The 21,603-nt window shown below is 47.9% G+C and overlaps 1 long non-coding RNA gene across 1 annotated transcript in view; it reads left to right on the top strand.

Moving 5' to 3' along the window:
• LOC144773029 (uncharacterized) overlaps positions 1–21,603 on the top strand; it is a 188,366-nt gene that overhangs the window by 94,382 nt on the left and 72,381 nt on the right. Inside the window, exon 2 of the long non-coding RNA XR_013599905.1 lies at positions 934–1,040. This is a non-coding gene — a long non-coding RNA (uncharacterized LOC144773029). The remainder of the gene's footprint in view (positions 1–933; positions 1,041–21,603) is intronic.

Raw genomic sequence — 21,603 nt, 5'->3', positions numbered from 1 at the left:
GCTAAAAATCTGGGCTGGTAAAGGGACATTCAATAAAATCATTTTAAAAGACTGCTTGGCTCTCGATCATGTCTCATGTGTGCTGTGGCTCAAGTACATCGAAGAGAGCTTAATGAGCATGGGGAGAGGAGATCTCTTTACCAACCGGGACCGGACAACCAAGGGATACTTGAACTTTATGAAGTGGCCTTTTATGCGCAGCGGGCCATTGCAAGGGAAGAAAAGGAGCTCATGAAGCCCGGTGTACGTCGCTTTGTCGTGATAAAAATCATACAGATGGCAGAGCTGTACCTACTGGGGTTCATAAACTCATACAATAGAGTTCTGTTAACGAGGTTTCGGTTTGACCTTTTTATCTCCTCCTTGCCCATCCCAGGGGTCAGAGTAAGGGCCTAAGATTGCCGTCCTATGGCTGCGATGGTCAATCTCCACAGGACATGATTCATTTCATGATGTTTTGCAGTTTTTATGACACTCCTAGAAAGTCCTTCCTAATCCCGATTCTGAAAAAGGCTAATTTTAGGCAAGTGTGCCCAGCTTTTAGTTTTTTACAAATGCTGACAGGTAGCACTGTCTTTTATTTACTCAACTTTTTAAAATCTGCCACCAGGCTCAGGTCCAGTTGGAATTAACCAGCCTGCTCTGTCCCTTTTATGGTATCATGTATTTTATATGGGCTCGCTCTTCTGTATGTCATATCATCTGAGCTGTGTTTTACTGTATTGACCTTGCCTGAATTGTTTTATTGATATAGTATGAGTGATATTGAAGCCATTGATTCTTTCCATTTCCACTGTTACAAGTTATTTTGAATTACTGGCTGATCCCTATGTGGATTGTTTTTTATTAGACGTTATTATTATATTTTAACACAAGCTTCCATGGTTTTAATATCTGAAACCAAATAAAGATTATTTGATTTAATATATACAGGAATAAGCACAGATGGAAATGAAAAATGCTGATGAGCAAGAACAACATTGCTGACTCTCTCCATTGCCTCCAGGGCCGGACTATTTCCTAGAAGAGGACTTTCAAAGGTATATATTATGTGTTTTGTTATGAAAGGATCCTTTTGCATGTTGCTCCTTATCAAAGACTTACCTGGGGAGGGAGAGCCTCTCATTCCCTGATGGTCTTCAAATGCACAGAGGCACAGGTTAAAGGATCATGATCAGGCACCTATAACTAAAAGGAGATGTCATGAGGATTGGACAGGGACATCTATTTACAACATTGTCAATAGTTTAAGCTCAGACGCCTTAGGAGATGACATCTATCCTAGTTTGCTGGGAAAGCATTAGATAAAATGTAGAAAAAAAATAGTAAAAACCAAAGAAATGCTTGGCCCTGCGACAACATATATAAGCCGGCGTTGTCACTTCTGGGGCAAACGAAAGAGCTGGGTGTCGTGTGCCCCCACCTGGCAGCACTGGAGAGATAGGGCTGGGAGAAATGGTTCTGGATCCAGTGTGGAGATTGGGGATACTCATAAGGTTAAGACTCAGCAGAAAGAAGCATCTATTAGAAATATTTTGATCGGAAGAAAAAAACAAAAAGGCTGTCCTGCGGGTACCACAATTACGTTTAAGTGATTCAGAAATAATATCAACGATAACTACCACTAGCAGGGCAATATGGCATATTGGCAGACCTAGAATAAACTGCAGTTTTCTAGTCTATTTTGGAGTTGGAGGCAACCTATACCACATTTTACCTTATTTTTAAAAAGGTTTCCTTCAAAAAGTTTAGTGAGAGACTTTTTCTTGTCAATTTCATTATTTGAATGCCATTTTAAATTATAATTGGCTTCGTTTAAGGTAAAAAAATAAAATAAAATTTAGCACATAAAGTCTTCCGATAAGCTACAAAAATTTCCTATTTAAGTATGATTTCCTAAGGAAAAATATTTAATGTTCATATAAGTTGGGCCCTGGGATCCCGCACCTGGGTGAGACTTCTTAGTTCTCATAAGTTTGAATGGAGAGCCTCTGAAGGAGAACATGCAGAGCTGCAGAAATGTGGCCCCAAGAATGTAGGCATCTGAGCAATTTGCAGCAGTGTAGTGCATCATTTTGGTCTGTGCAGTAAGTGCGTGCTAGTGCTGCTAAGTATAATCTGTTTGCAGTGGCATAGGAACCAGGGGTTCAAGTGGTGTTTCAGCCCCCCCATAAAACATGAGTTTTTAGGATGAACAAATGTTTTTTTCTAGTAGCATTACTGTGTTTTTACAGACTGTCAAATATTGGTCAACTTCCTCAACCTGTTGTTAAATATTTTAAAATTGTGACCTATGTTTTATTTTCCTTTTTGTGACTACAAAGGGAGGAAATGTCCTAATTTTCATCATGCTGTGTAGGATTGCATGAAAGGAAAAAGCTATAACATAGGAAACATTTTTCAAAACAGGTGTTCATAAAATACCGGTTAGCTTTTCAAACTAGATAATACAAGTATTTCCAATTATTCCAAAAGTACACATAAGGCAATACTGAATCTTGGGGCCAAATTCCTCAAGTCATTTTCACACGCAAGTCGAACGTATACTTAGAAATGGCCAGCCTATGAGTACAGAAATCTACTTGTGTCCATCGCAGGAGTAAACTTGTTTTCTGTGTGGGCTGTGAAACGAATATCCCCAAAAATTGGGTTAGGGGTACAGGGAAAGGAATTTTTAGATGGGGAAATATTTTACCTAGGGAGAATAATTTTTTTAAAACTGAAAATGCACTCATTTTACAATGCACATTTAATTGTACCATATGTACAAGTACACATGCAGGACTGTATTTGTATGCTCCTTCTTGTAAATTCATAAACTTTTTCCAGAAAAACTTTTGTACACCTGTGACAACCACACGTTTAGAGGCATTCTCTTAAAATCTTTCCGAATTAAAAAAAATTGTAAATCTGCACCCAGTCGAAGAAGTAAACCCACAGGTGAAGTGGTTTATATTTTTCAAGAATGGAAACCTCTATCGTGAAGTGTAAAAGCAACAAAGATTTTGATATAAAAAATATATGTTTTTAAATGTTTTTATTGATTTTAACAACAAAACACAATATTACACACACAGTTCATTGACTTATACATGAATGCGACAAGCCCAAAACCAGTATACATGAGTCTTGAAATAATAGCATAGGGACATTTGCATATTGACTTAATGCTGATTCCCCTAGGTGCTTAGCTCATGATCATTGGATTGTGTCTAGTGCTTCTATTGTGAGTCCCCTCGCAATATGGAGTTGTGTAGCGCTAGATCAGCCTGTTATCTTGACACATTCATATGCACCCAATGTGCATGGAGTATCAGCCCCGCCCTTGTATTGTTTTTGCTTTACAGTGCAACTATAAGTGGCTAGAGCCCACTGACTATTTATGTGAACCAGTCAGTCTGGGCATTCTCGCAGGTAGGTTAGCAGGGGGTCCCAAATGTCCCTTTGGCGGGACGCCGCCAGCAATAGTTCTGCATACCTTGTTAGCTGGTCTTTACAATATATAAGATCTGTCAGCCACTCTTCGAATTTCGGGGCCCGCCCATGGCCCCATCTGCATGACACCCTCCGCTTTGCAATAAGCAGACCCAGTGCAATGAATTTCCTGTGTGCGGCCTGCAACTCCTCAGTGTAAGCTAATAGTGCCGTTACCGGGAAGATGGGAATAGGAAAGCTGACCATTTTGGACAAAGAGGTCAGCACCTCTATCCAATATCTGTGTATCATCTCACATTGCCCTGCTAGGTGTAGGAAGCCCACCATTTCCTGTCGGCATCTGTTGCAGTGGTCGTCAGGTCTTCATTTATATCTGTTCAGTCTCGCTGGTGTATAGTATACTCGATGTATATATGTAAAATGTATGATACGTAGATGGCTACTGGCCGTTATATCCTCGTCGAGACCTAAGAACACTGTTTGAATGACAATTTTGTCCTCCAGCAAAGCTCACTGGAACCAGTGACAGCCTTTTTGTAACATAGTTTTTATACTCGTCTTTTAAACTTTCTTCCCCTTCCCTTCTGCTACTTATTATTCCTTCCCCATTCCTTAAAAGTTGTTTTAAATGCCGCAGAATGTTATACATTGTAATGGTTTTAATTAACCGAGCAATAAAGAATTTACTTACTTACTGGCCGTTATAATGCCTGTGTGCGCAACAGTAGATCCACTGCTTATCAGTGAGTGGTGTATCTAATTCTTGATCCCACCCTGTTCTTGCACCATTCTGTGTGTCTGGACGTTCTAGTAGAGTGGCACAATAAAGTCTAGATACTGCATATGCTGGCTCGTCGCCCATAGTAGGACATCAAGTGTGGGAGGCTCCTGAGGGAAGTTGGTGGTGTTAGCTCTGACTTTATGTCTAATCCTGATATAGAGAAATATCTCCAATGGTGTGGCGGCCCCCCATTTACCAATGTTTCCCGATCTTTAAACACACCCTCATGGTAAAGGTCACCCCAGGTGTTTATTCCTCTCCTGCGAAGCATACTGAGACATAAGGCTCATGAGTGAACAGCGTGAGGTGATGATAATGAACATCAGCGGCGAGTATGGTAGTGGTTTGTGTAGTTTCCTGATGAGTCGGCACCATGCTAGGTTGATGCATGCCACAGTGGAGTGAGTTGTGCCCTCCCCAAGGACATGCGCCCCAAGGAAGGAGGTCGTAGGTAGGGGGGCCATGTAGCCTTGTTCAAATCAGATGGGGCATGAATGGTGGTGGTTGAAACCAATATATCGCATAGGGAGCTTGCGTGCACAGAAAGTATAACCTCATGTCAGGTGCTTCAAAACCTCCTTGCGAAGAAAGGCTGTGCGAGTGTAGCCCAACTCACTCTGGGATGCCTGCCTCCCCATGCCAGTTTGAGAAGCTGAGTTTGAAGTGCATTGTAAAAAGGTCAGCCAGGGTGGTATGATATGTTGAGGAACAAATAGAGCAATTTAGGCAATATTACCATTTTTGCTAATGAGATCCTCTCTGCCAGTGATAATGGCAATGAGATCCAGCTAGTTATCGAGTTCTTAATCGAGGTGATACTGTTGCCATAGTTCGCCCATAGCATTCCTTCCCGGTCTCTGGAGATCACTACTCTTAAATATTTTATCTCTGAACCACACCACGTCAGTGGGTAAGCCAGGGAGAATTCAGGTGTTTTGGGGGTGAGGGGGAACACCATACACTCCAGTGAATGTTTATGCCTGACATTTCGCCAAAACGAATGAACTCTCTAAGGATGGGGTTTAAGCTGGTTTGTGGATTCCGAATGTAGAGAGTAATATCGTTGGTGTATAATGACACTAATATATGCCGGGAAGGATAACGTATGGTGTATTCTTTATGGTGTTGTCGGAGCTTAGCCGCAAGCCACTCAATTGCTAATGCAAATAGCAGGGGTGCGAGGGGGCATCCCTGCCTAGTGCCCCGCGAAAAGGGGAAGGAGTTGTAGTATGGTTCATTGATCAGCACTGTGGCTCGTGGCTGGCTGTACAGTAATGCTAATAGTACAAAAGAAAAAAATCCTTTCTGTGTTCTTCAATGTAGTGCTATTCCTTTACAAAAGGGAATGGTGACTCTTACCGATTGATGGCCTATACTTAAGAGCCTATCTATGTTATTTTTAAATACAGGAGGACGTCTCGCTGAACCCCTGGAAGAAGGACCAAAAGTTTACTACTGGTCAACTTTGAATATAAAACTTGATATATACATTTAAAAGTAAGATCTTCTAGACCTTGGCATGATACCTATATAATTTAGATGTAGTATAGAAAATCCGCATAAATCTTCCAAATATTAATTTTATGTATTTGCTTTCAGATTTGATGTTTTTAATTTTGATCTGTCCTGAGGAAGGTGTTTACAAAATCAGAACATGACACCGAAACGCGTCGACAAAAGGACTTATGCAATTTCGTGTGTGAAGGTTATATGGTTAGGGAGTATCTAAATTGTATGACAAGGTCTGGAATAGCACTACATTGAAGAACACAGAAAGGAATTTTTTCTTTTGTACTATTTGTATTACCCAGTCCTTTCTGGTTTTATGGGAACTCTCTTTTTTGAAAAGATGTACAGTAATGCGAGCCAGCATAAGAAGGGAGATGGAAAACTCATTCTTCGCAATACAGCGAACATATAATCCTACTCTAGCAAATCAAATGCTTTGGTGTCATTCAAAAAGACCAACACTGCTGCAAATTCAGGATCAATATGTTGCAATAATGCAAATATAGTGCCCAAATTATGAGAAGTGGCTCTCCCAGGTACGAAGCCTACCTGGTAAGGCAGAACTAGTCCCTCCATCAGCAAGATCAGCCTATTGCCCAATACTTTAGCTAGTATTTTTGCATCACAATTGATTAAGGGCAGAGGCCTGTAGGCCTTGCATGCGGTAGCAACTTTTCCTGGCTTGAGGAGCAGTATAATCATCCCCTCACGGATAGTCAGCAGGAGAGTGCTTTGCTTCCTCATGGACTTTTTTCAAGATGGGAACTAACGTTCCAGAGTAACACTTGTAGAAGTGGGCCAGCAGCCCATCAGGGCTTGGGCCATTGCCAGAGCATAATTGCATTATGGCCGTGCGGATTTCCTCCTTCTCAAGGTCCGCTGATAGAAACTCCCTGTTGGAATCACGGAGCCAGCCTAGGGCAATGTCTTTGAAGTAGAATTCCACGTCAATTTATCATGTTCTGCGTGTCATAGAGGTTTAAATAGCATTCTGAGAAAGTACTAAGTATGGCTCTAGAATCTGTTCATAGGGTGCCTGCTGTGTCTACCACCCCGAAAATATTATTGGAGAATCTGAAAATTCGCACCACATCAGCCAGCACTTTTCCCGGTCATTTCCCTTCCCCAAACTCATGGGCTCAATGGTACTCGGAGCAGAACAAAGATTCTTATTCCACCGTGGTTAGATAGTCTCCTGTTAACTCCTGGAGTTGCGCCTGCCTCTGAGCATTTGGGACATCTGCCTTTCTTTTGTGATACACATTTCCTGTATAGTAACTTTGAAGGCCTCCCAGACAAAAGCTAAGGTTGGGATGGTATTTAAGTTTCTGGGAAAAAAGTCACATATTTACTTCCCTATCTTTTCACGACAGTGATCATCTAACAAGGCAATAGGCTAATAGGCTGGAGCCTCCCTGATTGGTACCGGGCAGTGTTTCCCAGGGGGCGCAGTTTCAGCAGTTACGGGGAGTGATCGGTGTATGTCCATGCGATGTGCTTTGCTTCCCCCAGCCAGGTGCCCAATCCCCGCAAGAGTAACCAGTAATCAATGGAGGACCGACTGGAGTGTACACTAGAATAATAAATGTCTTCCCTTTGTGTAGAGTACAGGGTCCTCCAGGCATCAAATAATTGATGAACAGTCATGATATCTGCCAAATGCTTTTCGTCTTTGGTACATACGCCTGGGGTGCCATGTGAGCAATCCATGCTTGGGTTCAATGTGACATTAAAATCATCCCCCCCATATTAAATGTGTGGAGCCAATGTCCAGTGTGAGACCTCAAACCTTGTCAAAGAAGGTAGCGTCATCTACTTTGGGGCATAACAGTTTACTAGAGTGACCAAGTGCTCAGCTATTCGATCCCACATTACACAGTAGCGTCTCTGTGGGTCTTGGTAGGATCCGGTTGGGCAGTATTGGACGTTAGGTTTATTCAAAATGGCAGTTCCCCTGGTATTTGTAGAGTAGGAAGCAAAACATCTGTGGGCCACCCATTTCACAGCAAAGGTGGGCGTTGTCTTAGGATCAAGGTGTGTTTCTTGCAACATTGCTATTCAGAGCGGAACTGCGTGGTTTCGAGAAAGTTACGGACTTAGTAAGATCAGAGAACAAGTTTCTTAGAGACTTGGTCTCGCTCCTGCCATCGACCCCACTAGTCCCGCTCCGTTATGATCTTGGGAGGCACCCAATAAACGAGGTGGCAAGACTGCCCCCCCTATTGTTTTGGACACGCCTCAGAAGGACCCGGGAACTATGTAATTACGCCTCTCCACTGACTGAACTGATTCAACTAGATGTAGGCCATAAGATAGTCTGGCTATCCAAACTGAAACAGCTAGTGGGGGATATTGGTTTGGGAGAGGCCTGGGTGAGCCAGAACCCACCGCCCAAACAAGTTGTAAAGAAGGCCTATTGGGATTAGGTTGCTGTAGCTGCAACAAGAATTAAGAATTATGATACATTGACGGATTTTTTTGGGATGTGAAGCCTGTACCTAAACTTGAATCCCTTCTGGATCTCATTGAGTCCCCGAAAGATAGGGCACTGTATTTGAAGTTTAGGTTTGGTACCCTCCCATTGAATGACTTTTGAGCAGGCTGGAGGCACTTGAGGGGGAGTTACTTGGGGTGTCTGGCACTTGAGGGGGAGTTACTTGGGGTGTCCGGGCTGTGCCTCTCCTACGGAATTTGTTGCTCATTTCCTCTTCGCCTGCCCAACGTATGGTCAGGCGAGGAGAAAATGGTTGAAACCCATCTGATCCAACTTGGGTTGCAGAGACCATAGGGTAGCGCTGCGTATCTTATCATCTGAGACCTCGTCGATCCCTAGTGTGACTTGTGGGATGGCTAAATATCTGGGCTGTGCCTGGCTGAGGAGGACAAAGCTTTTTAGGATGACCCAAGTTCAGGCTGCGGAACTGTAGATTGCCACACTCTAATGATTTGCACTCTGTCTTTTATGATAAACTGTTTTTAAATGATGTCTAATTTCCATATGACCAATTGTATTTATATGTATATACTAGATACTGAGGATGTACTATGTTATATATTTTTCCTTTTTATATATACACTGTGTGAATATATCAATGAGGGGTAGTTTTCTTCCCTTTCTTTCTTTAAACTGTTTTTATACTTTTATGATATTGTATATCGAATAAAGTTATATACAATATTCGGACAGTATGTCTATATAGGTAGCCAAGTATGTATCTATGTTTGCGAGGGTCACGCAGACCACACATATTCCACGTCAAAAGATTGTAGGTAGGGCTAGCTCCGGGCTTAAGCGTGCCCATGTGTACACTTATTCGGTGTTGTCCGCGAGTGTTTTTGTGCTATTTAAAGAATTTAATCTGGCGTTTTTGGACAGACATGCATTTACATATGTGTTGTGCTACTGTAACCAAGAACAAACCTCACTCTCCTCCCCCCACCCACACCTACGGCCCAAATTCGTAGGTGAATGCTTGTCGCCCATAGTGCCAAATAATAACATAAACAAAAGGAAGACTTTTCAGAAAAGTCTGTTTTGCTAGAAGAGAGAGGCTGACTGTGGGAAGGGGGAGAAAGGGATATTGTGAGGAGCAAGAAAAGATAGATGCCTGTGTAGATAGAGGAGAAAGACGAGAATAATAACTCAAACCATAACACTGTCCATGAAATTCCTGATGGGGTCATATGTTGGAGAGCGAAGCAGCTCACCTCGTTTGTACGACGGTGCCCGGGAGAAGGATGGAGGTAGGTGTAAGTTGTGGTAACAGCAATTCTTCGGGTAGGAAAATAGACGAAGTATAGAGAAGGTGAGGTGTGCCATAGGGAACAGTTCTTCCAGGTGATATTCTTCTGGCGATAAAGGATCGCTGAATGGCGAGGGATTGAGAACATAATGGCGCAGGGACTGTGGAGATCCACTCTACCCCACCTCTGATAGTGGAGATGGCGATATGGGGCTGCGTTCAGCGCCTCCAGTTTGAGATGTGGGGCAGGTAATTTTTTTCAAAAAGTCCTGTGTCTCTTGAGGAGCGCTGAAGATGTATGTCTATTCTAGATAGGAGATGTAGAGTCTGGCCGTATACAACAAAGCGTAAGGAATGTTGGCTTGTTGGAGCTTATGTTTCACAGGGACAAACTTCTTGAGTTCTTCTTGCACTGCCAGCGTGAAATCGGGATTGATGGAATAAGAGTTCCCCTCATAGATTAAGTCACGCTTTTCCCTTGACAGTTGCAGAACTGCATTTCAATCTTTGTAATTGAGCAAGCGAGCAATTTTAGGCTTGGGAGAGGTACCTGGAGGGGGCCTGGGGCCTCGTGGATAGCGATCAGTTTGCTCTTTCAACGACTAATTGTTTAGAGAGGGATGTGGCTCCGAACAGTTCTACCAACTTGCGCTCTACATAATCCTCCATGCACCCGGTGGCTGTGGATTCTGGGATTCCTAGAATTCAAATGTTATTTCTACGCAACCGCGCCTCCAAATCTTCATTTTTTGCAGATGACTTTCAGGAGCCACTCTATACTTTGCATTTGCTCACCTCCCATTAAAGACTCATCCTCCAGTGTTGATATTCTGTGCTCAGCCTCACTTATGCGACAGTCATGTTTCTCTGGGCGCTGCATGATAAAATTCATACGCATGCTCATGGATCCATTTTGGTCTCAATAGATTTGAGGCTTTGCCGTATGGTCAGCAAGAGGGATTTCATGTCTGTATCATAAATTGATGTCCCTCTAACATATTGGGTTCTATATCCCCGGCCAGGGTTCTCACAGACTTTCACGGCTCGAAGGGCAGTTTAGCTTGCTTACCCTCATTCCTGCCCATTGTCACAGCTGAGTTGTGTTAGCAGCAGGGAGGCTTGCTGCCATCAGTTGCCTCAGTCCGTCAGGGTGGAGGCCTCTTTGGTGAAAGGTGAAGTGGATAGGGAACTGTCAATGCGCAGTGCCGAAGGGGCCCGCTGCAACAGTAGGTGTGATCCTAGGAGGGTCACTTGTTCCCACCCTGGCTTTGGTGCCTGTGCTCAACCTTCAACTGCTTTCCTCACAGCAGGGATTTTAGCCAGAGAGTCCGCATATCCCTGATGCAGCCGGTCCTCGCTGCAAGGAGCCGGGGCCCACAGCGCATCTGCTGCATTGCCCATGAATGGTCCCTGTTCAGCAGGAGAGTGGTGGCGTGTTTTTTTCAAGTGGTGGCTGAGGGGGGCTACCCCGTTATGTTGAGGGAGATGTGTGGTTAGCAGTCCCCGCTGTCAGAGTGCCTCCCACTGCCCCTGCCCAATCACCCCATGTCGGTCCCCAAGAGCATGGCTCCACTCACTGTGGGCTCGATGCAGAAGACAGTCCGGCACCTTACAGACAATGTGCGCCAGTACCGCAATCTCTCTCGGATGACCCCTGGAGCTCGCAGGAGATCTGCACACTTCCTCACGTGGCAGGAGCAAGGCTGCATACATCAGTGCCACGGAGCGTTAGGCCTCACCTCCCAGACGGGTCAGCCGTCACTTCAGCCTGTTCCAGCGACCCGCGGCTCAGTGGTGTAGCTGCTGAATGGGACGGGTCTGCCCCGGCCAGTGTCATTTGCACAATGGTCTCAGTGGCCTCCTCCCTTGGTACACCATCCTTGCATCTCTGTGGTTTACTCTGCGGGCAGCTGCCATATTCCAGCGTGCCTTGTTGCTCGGTAGGTTCACAGACTGAGTCTTCGCCAGCAGCTGCCCATCATCAGCGTTTGGCCCCATTGTTCAGACTCACTACATATCTGGATTAACAAAGGTGTTATTATTTGCAGCTAGTGCCGCCACCGATACAGGATGATGCCGGATAGTGATCCCGGGCTGCAGGGACCTCACGCAAGTGCACCCATCTTGCTTGCTGGCTCTCTAGCGCTGCACCAAAGATTTTGAAAATGTAACCAAATGCAAACGCAGAATTCACTTTTTGAATGGAACAGCCAAGTCTGGTGAATCATCACCAAACAATGCCATTTATAAACCATCATACATATTGACATTTAAAAAAATGCTGTGAAATACGTGTACGCAAATTCCGCAAATATTACCATTTGAAAACCATGTGAATATAGCAGTAACACTGCTGTCATAAGATAATTTTACCAGATCAGAGACAAGGCTAAAAATGCATCGCATCGTGCATTAACTATCCCCTATTAACACCTGGAAATGTTGGTTGTAAATGCAAAGGTAACTAAAACTGGCAAAGTCAGTAGGTCTAGCCTGTTCCACCTCTTGGTTGTGACTACTTTTTCATTTTTTTTTTTTGCTAGTGCTGTGCAGCATCAGCAAAACATAATGCTTTTTGCTGATGCCGTGCAGCGGCAACAAAACAAATTTTATAGAAAAAAGGTGTAAGGACATGTACACATGCATACAAGGGTATGTTTCATGACATTGTGACAGCAAAGCGTGATGACAAGTGTGCATGTGTACAGGAGTCATACAGCATAACACAACCGCCATTTCATGCATTTGTTTTTTCCCCATTCTAAAATGGAGGATGTCACTTGAAGCCATAAATTAAAAGAAATATATATTTGTGTGCAAAAATCTTTTTAGGTCGATCCTATGACAGCCTATGTTCTGCATTTGCTTTTGCTTGCAAGACGTATTTACAATAAAGAGCTTGGAGCCCGCCTATTGGCTCGTTGGCATCATTGACACTATTTTTTGCTGAGTCCAATTGTCCTGGGCTCACTGTGCCACTGAAATCAAGCTATCCTGACTGAAGAGGGGTGAAACCCCGAAACCGGTCCTTGGATGCTTGTTTCCAGTCCAGGGAGGACCTGGCTTGGCAGTTCGGGCTGGACTGTTCCCATGAGGCACAGGGTCAGGTCTGATTTGCATATGGCCATGTCTAAACTGGGGTGGCATGGTGAGCAAAAGAATGATAGATTTAACCCAGATCTCTTGACTCGGGATGAATGTTCTGATTCGTTCTCCATTCTGTCCATTAATTGTGTGTCTTTTGAGTTCAAGTGGCCAGTGCACGTCAAGAGTCATTTCATTTCTTTTCTATGGCACAAGGACCTAGCACAGATTGATTGCACTTAATTAGTGCCCATTTGCTGCTTGTGCTGTGACTGAAGTGCTATTTCTTCTTTCCCTTCCCACTCACCAATTATCCATGTTGCTGCCCCGTCCGGTGCTCCCACCCACCTCTCCACACCTCCCTCATTTTGCTTCCACCATCCCCCTCTCCTCCGATTGTCCATTATTGGTGCACCCTCTCCTGCATCTCCCTCATGTTACTTATCCCATGGTTACTGCTCTCCCATGCTGCCCATTGTTGCTGTTCCCTCCCTCCACTCCCACACCTCCCTCATTTGACCAGCCCCACCTTGTGCTTCTCTTTAACATATTGCACAGCAGCGCAGGCCACTGTGAAGCATGGCTTAAAAAACCCTCCAAGATTAGGTCCATGCCGGCCACGTCATAGTGCTTTTTCTTGACTTGATATCATGTTGCACAGTGGCTCATTCGTAAGACCTAGTGGCCCAAAAGCAAATGGTAGCCACAGGGCCCTGTAAAATCTATCTCTTTTAAATAAATAAATAACGTTTGCATCAGAAGGTGTTTGGGGCAATGGTGGGGTGGGAGAGAAGTGAATCCGGAGGTGGGGAGGTTCAGCCGGAGGCAATGGGGAGTGGATAGGAAGAAACAGAGGAACATGAGGAGGGCCATCAGGAAATCAACAAAAATAAAAAAAGCTAGCTGACAGAGCTGGTAAAAAAGGGATAGCAGCAAAAGAGGAAGAAAGTAAGAAAAAACATATACTAATTGCTCTTTGAACGGGAGCAGTTGAGGGACGCAAATCATCCAGTTAAAAAGAAGGTAAAGAATCTATGCTCCATGGGAGGGACAAACATAAGAAGAGGAAGGAAAGCAAATGAGTGTGAAAATAAAGCAAACCAGTGGTAAGCAACAGACTGGCTCTATGTGTTTTATATGGTCTACAAGAGGCCTTTGGACAACTGACATCTAAACGTGTCTTTAGGCAAGACCTAAACATGTATAAAATCATCCAATACGGTGTTGGTGTATGCCATGTGTCACTTGTACCCAACAAAATGCTAAAGTAGGAGGGAAGACCCAGTATGAAAATTATTTTTTATATCTGGTTTCCGCTCCCGATTTAACACTGCATATAAATATGCCCCTGTATTTTATATAACTTTGTGGTCTTGAAAGTTCTGTATTGTTTGTTTAGTATCTCATAGGTATGTTCTTCTGTTTTCGGTTTCTATTTGCGGTGAATTCCGGTTGGGGTTTATCCAGTGTTTCTAATGTTTTTTGGGTTTTTTTCACAACAAGTTTTTATTAAGTGATTAAGCAGTATTAAAGGCATGGTTCTCCACAATCAGGAGATCACCACCAAGCATCATGTCACGTTTTATCATCAGTACAAAATCTAATCAATAGACAAGAGAAAATACTTAAAACTCCCCCTCCCTTCCTCCGCCCACCAACCCCAACCACCCAACTACCCTGCTACCCTCCCCTTATCCCTCCCTAACCCTCTGCACGTGAGTATAAAAAAGGAAAAAAACATACAGTACATTGTCGTGTTGTGCTTGGTATGAAGCACCGCCTAGGCCCGCCCAACATCCTCCACCAGTATTTCCTCTTCTAGTTCTGCGGGAGGGTCCAGTAGCAATCCTCGATATTCCGCCCATCGCTTCCATATCTTAAAATGCTTTCGGGGACATCCTCTGGCCTCAAATACAGGGCGTTCCAGTCCCATACAGTAGTCCAGCCCAGCCTTCCATGCACACAGGGGGGGGGCCCGCTCTCCCTTCCACGCTCTGGCCAGGTCCCTCTTGGCAACAACAAGCCCAGCAACAACAAATGACGTTTATATATATTGCCACCTATACCCTCCAGCACATGGAGCAAACCTAATCGAGGGGTTCGGGGCAGATCCCAGCCCAACACCTCAGACAAGCAATCCCAAACACCCCTCCAGAATCTGACCAGCCCAATACATGACCACACCGTATGCAACAGCGTGCCCGTTGCAGCCCCACAGCGCAGACACTCCGGAGATCCAATCAAGCCCGCCTTCCATAAGCGCTCTCTGGTGTAGTAGGCCCTGTGTAGGTACTTAAATTGGATCAGCCTAAGTCGTATGGCAATGGCAGCCCCCCGTGGGGATTCCACGGCCTCCCTCCAATCATCCTCATCTAGGGGACCTACATCCTCCTCCCAGGCTGCCTTGAGGGAAAGCAGGGTGGCGGAGCAGTGAGTGACCAGCATTTGATAAATTCGGGACACCTTCTTATCTCCAAGGTCTCCCATGAAGACCTTCGCTTCAACTGGGCTAAATTCCGGGAGTGCCTCCATGTCAGCTATGCTAGGTGCTAGGGCATGGCGGAACTGTAGGTACCGGAAAAATTGGGTCTTGGGCATGTGAAATTCAGCGCTGAGTTCCTGGAACGATTTGAGGGTGACCCCAGTCAGCACATGACCCAATGACGAAATCCCAATGGCATCCCAGCCGTCAAACCCCGCCAGCGAGGCCAGTGCGGGAAGCCGCCCGTTCTTCCACAGCGGAGTCTCCGCCGTCAGTCTACCCCACCAGCCCATGCGACGCAGTGCCTGTCGCCATACAACAAAAACCACTCGTGTGACACATGGCAACGCCCTCCGCAGCCTAGCCGAGTACAGGATCGTGTGGAGTGTGTCACTACCCATCAGCGAGCGCTCCAGAGCATACGCTGGGTCTCCCCTGTCTCCATACCACCATTCATTAAGTATCAGGAGCTGGGAGGCTTGATAATAGGACAATAGGTCCGACGTGGCTAGACCACCACAGTACGTGGACAGGAAGCACGTCCGCAGCGCCACTCTAGCAGCACCCCCTGCCCACAAGAAACGGCCCAACACAGAGTTGACCTGCCGAAACCACTGGAGGGCAATCAAGTGAGGGTAGTTCTGCAGTTGGTATAACAGGCGCGGGAGTGCCACCATCTGGAAGATCGCAGACCTACCGAAAATAGTCAATGGCATCCGAGACCATGTTTTCACGTCCGCCTGGACCCTCTCCCATACAGGCACTATGTTACGCTCCCATGCAATATCCACAGAGTCAGAGACGAACACTCCCAGGTATTTCAATCCCCCGGTTGTCACCTGCAGATCTGATGCCCACGGGTCCTCCACCATCCCGCCATTCAACGCCCACAAAGTAGACTTACGTGGGTTCAGATAGAGGCCCGATACCTCCCGAAAATACGCATAATGTCCAAAACTCGGGTCCCCGACTTGTGCAGGTCGGTAAGAAAAAAGAGGGCGTCATCCGCATATAATGCGATTCTATCTGTGAGGCCCCCACTCCACTCAAAGCCTCGCATCTGCGCATCTATGCGCACCCAAGCGGCCAGAGGCTCAATAGCCAGGGCAAATAAGTATGGGGAGAGTGGCAACCCTGTCGGGTACCCCGACCAATTGGAAACTTCCCAGAGACCGCCCCGGAGACCCGTACCGACGCGGAGATATCAATATAGAGTAATTTAACATAGGAAATAAACACCGGGCCCAAATTGAGACGAGGTAGGAGTGCAAACAGGTACGCCCAGCTAACCGAGTCAAAAGCTCTATCAATATCCGCCAGTAGCAGAGCCGCCCGTTCCCCCTTGGCTCTCATGGCATCGACCGCCGCCTGCGCCCGTCGAATGTTGTGTCGTGTCGCACTGCCCGGCATAAATCCGGCCTGGTCCGGATGGACCAGGTCCGTCACATACGGGAGCAGGCGGTTCGCTAACGCCTTTGCCAGTATCTTGGCCTCTATGTTGAGTAGGGAAATGGGGCGGTAAGAGTCATGTCTGTCCGGGGGTCTGCCCGGCTTCTGAAAGACCACGATCTCAGCGTGGCGCCAGTCTGATGGCAGCCTACCCTGTGTTTTCGCCGCTTCCAACGCATGTCGGTAGTGGGTACCCAATTGGAGCTGGAATTTCTTGTAGAATTCACTCGGGAAGCCGCTCGGCCCTGGCGCCTTTCCCGTGTTGAGTTGTCCCAGTGCGTCTCCCAGTTCCTCCGCCGTAAGGGGAAGGTCTAAGAGTGTCTTAGTCTCATCCGAGACCGCCCTCGGAGGTAAGTCGTCAATAAATTTAGCAACCTCATCTGTGGATAGACAATCCCGCGGAGCATACTGCGCCGTATAGTAGCGCGCAAAACTCGCTGCAAGCTCAGCCAGTCAGTAATCACCACTCCGTCCCCAGCAGTCAAGCCCAGAAGCGTTATCGGCTGGAGAGTACGTTGACATAACCGATGGAGCATCGTGCAAGACTTATCCCCCCATTGATATACTCTACTCCGCGTGGCTAGCCACGCTTGTCTAGCTTCATCGAGTAACACCGATGCATAGGACTGCTGTGCCTGCAGGATCAGCCGCACTGCAATCTCGTGGCCCCCTCCTCGACACCGCAGCTCTAAGGTCTCCACCAGTGTGGCTGCGTCAGTGACTCCTTCACGACGTCGTCTACGGGCCGCCGCACACCACGCGATGTCCACACCCCGTATGGTGGGCTTCATGGCTTCCCAAACTACAACGGCATCTATGTCGCCCACTACGTTTTCCTGCCAATAATGGGCAATCGCGCCCCGCAAATGTTGGACATAATCAGGCTGCTGAAGATGCCACGAGGACATCCTCCACCGAAACGGGTGTCGTTTTCTAAGTAGGTCGACCCTAACTGCCACCGGGGAGTGGTCAGACAACCCTCTCGGTAAGATCCCTGCCTCCAGCACTCTGTCCAGATACCAATGAGGCACAAACATATAATCCAATCTCGAGAAGGAGCCATGTACCGCAGAAACATACGTGAACTCGCGTGCCTTGGGGTGCATATGGCGCCACACATCCATCCAGCCCATCCCCTGCACCAGTGCACTCAATCGGGTAGGGGGGGCAGCCGTCAACACTCCCTGCAATCTCTGACGGTCCACACACACATCCATTACCTCGTTCCAGTCGCCTCCCACCACTGCCAGGGACCCTGGGATGTCTTCCCATACCGCAAACAACCTCTCAGATAAAGACCACTGTAATGGGGGAGGGGCATAAACACTCCCAAACACCACCGGTTCAGTACCCACCTTCCCTGTTATAAAAATGTAGCGACCCTGTGGATCCGCCCACTGTCTCTCGTGGATGTAGGCCAACCTGCGATGCACCAAGATGGCAACTCCCCTGGACCCCCTAGAGAACCCGGCATGGAAAATTTGTTGATAGCCGAGCCTCTGCAGGCTAAGCACCTTTGATCCCATCATGTGCGTTTCCTGTAGTAACAATACATCTGCAGCTGCCCTCTTCCCCCACCGCAAAATAGCCCCCCGTTTGATCTTGTCGAGCATCCCCCTGACATTCCAGGTTACTACTCGCATGGACTCACCGAGGAGCCCCGGAGGTACTTCAGCCATAGTCAATCGGGACGAACCAAGCAGGCCCGCCGCGCCTCATCCACACACTCAACACTAACCCAAGGAGATCAGATAAACCCACGTGCAGCCCCCCTCACCCCCCCAACTCCCCCCCACAACAACAGCCTCCCCCCACCCCAACCCAAGGCAACCCCAACCCCGCCCCTCCTCCGGTGGTCTCAGTGTTAGGGCCCGATGCGCGCGCTCAATTACAAAGCAGTTGGAAAGAACCCCCGGGGGTAGCCAGCTCTCCAGCCACTGGGACAGAAACTGCTCCATGTTCCCTTTCTCACACCTCTCCGGAAATCCAACAAAGCGAAGGTTGTTCCTGCGCGCGCGTCCTTCAGCATCTTCCACACGAAGCGCCAGGCCCCTTTGAATGTTTTCCATCGCCGCCATTTTCTGCTTCAGGGTCACAACGTCGTCCTCCACCACCGAGATTCTGGATTCCGTCTCGGTAATCCGGGCAACTGCATTTCGTAGGTCCTGACGCAGCAGGGTCACATCCGCTCCCACCGCCCCAATTTTGGCGTCCAGCATATCTCTTGACTGGGTGATCGCTGCCATAAGCGCCGCATTGTCCGGTCCTGCTCCCTGCCCTCCTCCAGATGGTCCTGGTCCCCCACTGGGGGGTCCCGTGAATTAGTCAATAGGTCCCTGCTTGGAGGCACCACCTCCTCCCCTGGTCATAATTGTAATGCACTTCTAGGGGGCCTCTATGTTATAAACGCTTGCACCAGCGCAGACACCTTGCACCTCCAGCAAATGTCCAGCGTAAGCCAACCCAGTCGCTCCCTTGCTCCTGGGTGTAGACGACCCCACTGCCACTGGCGACCGGGGCAGTCGGGGATAGCACTAGTACCACAGGCCAGTCACGATTATGCCTTAGTACGTCTCAGTTCCGTGTCCCACTTACTGCTGGGCGTGTGCACTATGCCACCGGGTACCGCGGCCCTACGCACTCTAGTAGTCAGGGGAAGACACTCACTGTTGATAGCCCGCTTCCAGGCTGCGCCAGCCACGGGTACAGACCTCGCCAGTCCGTCCTGCCATACACCAGCCGCTGTCAAGGGAAGTGTAGCAGCGCTCCACCCAGGCATTCGAAGAAGGCCGTGCACCAAAGGTCTCGGGTCCCAGATTCCACCGCGTTCCCGTCGCGGCCGCCGTCAGACACCACCACCAAACTCGAGGCCCCGGCTGCACTGAGGCGATGTATGCCGCCGCCCCTCACAGTGTCCTTCGTGCCCCAGTCACCACCACAGTCACAGACAGGACAGCTGGGGACTCACCCGCTGCTCCGCCGCCACCAATATTCTCCAGGCAGGAGTCCAGTGCGGTCGGGCCACTGACAGGTCCTCCAGCCAGAAATCGAGGTCCCGGCTTCACTGTGTGGGACTAGGCCGCAATTCGCCGCCGGCGATTCAGCTGCAGCAAACGGCCCAGAAGCGCCGCTTATAGGGTCGGAGAACTCCCAGCGGTCCGTATGGCAGGTCTGGGACCAGGGTAGCCGCCTTCTCAAATAGGCTCCGGGCCCCGGCCAAAGTGCAGTGCGGCCGGCCCGCCTACAAGCCCTCCTGCCTGGCGGCGCCAAAATCGAGGTACCGGCCTCTTCGGTCGAGACTAGGCCGCAACTGCTGTCGGCGGTTCAGCCACATCAAACGGCCCAAGGGCACCACTCTCGGCGTCGGAGAGCACCTAGCACCTGCCGCTACACTCGCCCCACAAGTGGTGTGTTGTTCGGGTCCGGGGGCCAGGATAAACAGCCGGATATGTGCCCGCTAGCAAGCTGCGACCGCCATCTTCGCCCGGTAAGCCACGCCCCCCTTCTAATGTTTTTTTAAATCGTAAAAATCAATGGTTATCAGTATTTACTCTTTTGCTCTGTAAAAAAATATCATGAGATGGTGTTTTTCTGGTGCTCATAAATAATTTGGTTTGTATTTAATTCATTCCGAAACATATTATTCTTATTTGCTAATTCGTCCTTCCTTCTTTCTGGTCCTAATTCTCTTCTCTCAATGTTCTCCTTAAATTTCCCCTTGTAATTAACTTTTCATGGTTTCCCTCACGCCTGGTCTCATTTTCTGGCATTCATTTTTAGGTTTCGCACTGCGAAGCGATCGTCGCTGCAAAACTCTATTGTAATCGTTTCTGCTTTCAAGGAGTCAAGGCAGACAGGAGATAAGTGATGTGCACGCGCGTGTAAACAGATCAGATCACGCGCGCTTCCTGTCTCCCATGGCTCCTTGGAAGTAGACACGCACACACACTCATACAGACCCCCCGCCGCCGCGCATACACACACTCACACACACACACACACACATAGAGAACCCCCCGCCCTGTCGCCGCCGCGCATACACGCACGCACACACATAGAGAACCCCGCACCCCCCCGCTGTGCATACACACACGCACGCACACACACACATAGAGAACCTGCCGCCGTCGCACATACACACACGCACGCACACACACACACACATAGAGAACCCCCCGCCGCGCATACACATGCAACACACACACACACACACACACACACGAGCACACACCCCCGCCCCCCCGACTCACCTGGCTCTTTTGTCGCAACTCCTAAGTGGAAGCGGACGCCGCGTCCCCAGTGCACCCCTTGCCTGTAGCAGCTGCCTCTGCTGACCCGGAAATGCTCCAGCCGGTTCCCCGCCCCCGGTACCCGGATGTGGGAGGTAGCCATGGGTACGTCATTGTTTTTAATCCGAGAGAGACGTACATACAATACTGCACACATTCGTTAACATCGGTCTGTCAGGAGAGGTTTCGCTGCTTCCTGTGTGGTACTTTTCTCCTCATGTGCCAGATAAGCTTGCACTGCTTCTGCCTGTTTTCCCTGGGTGCGATGGAACCTTGCACTACTGCTGCCTATACTGTACTGTATCTGCCGTGTGTGAGGAAGTCTGTGCTTAAACGTCTGGTGTAGTAAGCGAATAGAGTACTTCTCTTGCCCATAGTGAGCCTTTTGTGCAAGTAACACATGTGATATCGATGTGTTAGTGGCACCGGCTGTAAGGGAATCTTGGACTCTGACTGCAATTTTCTGTATTAAGACACTGCACTTCTACATACGGGTACTAATGCAGAGGATTTAAGGACCCAGGTCCAGTATTCAAAGAACGCAAGCGGGGTTATAGAGGTAACATGTGGGGCTCTTGCCCACAAAGCACAGAAGTGATGGATGGAGAGATGTGGATCAATAATGATCTCTGTAACGAGTAAACTAACATCACAGTAGGAAATCCTTTGTTTGGATTTGGACACGGTCCCATCCATTTGCAAACCATCTTTGCCCTGGCCTAAAAGGAAAAGTGGATCCTGTGTGACCACGCCCTCTCTGTCAGGGGACACACGGATCCAGGGACCTTTTTTGGCCTCTACGGTGAAATACAACTCCATTCGCTGTGGCAC

This window comes from Lissotriton helveticus, chromosome 8 (genome assembly GCF_964261635.1).
Source record: "Lissotriton helveticus chromosome 8, aLisHel1.1, whole genome shotgun sequence".
Taxonomy (NCBI): Eukaryota; Metazoa; Chordata; class Amphibia; order Caudata; family Salamandridae; genus Lissotriton; species Lissotriton helveticus.
Note: the sequence above shows the minus strand (reverse complement) of the source record. Positions and strands in the feature narration are given on the sequence as shown.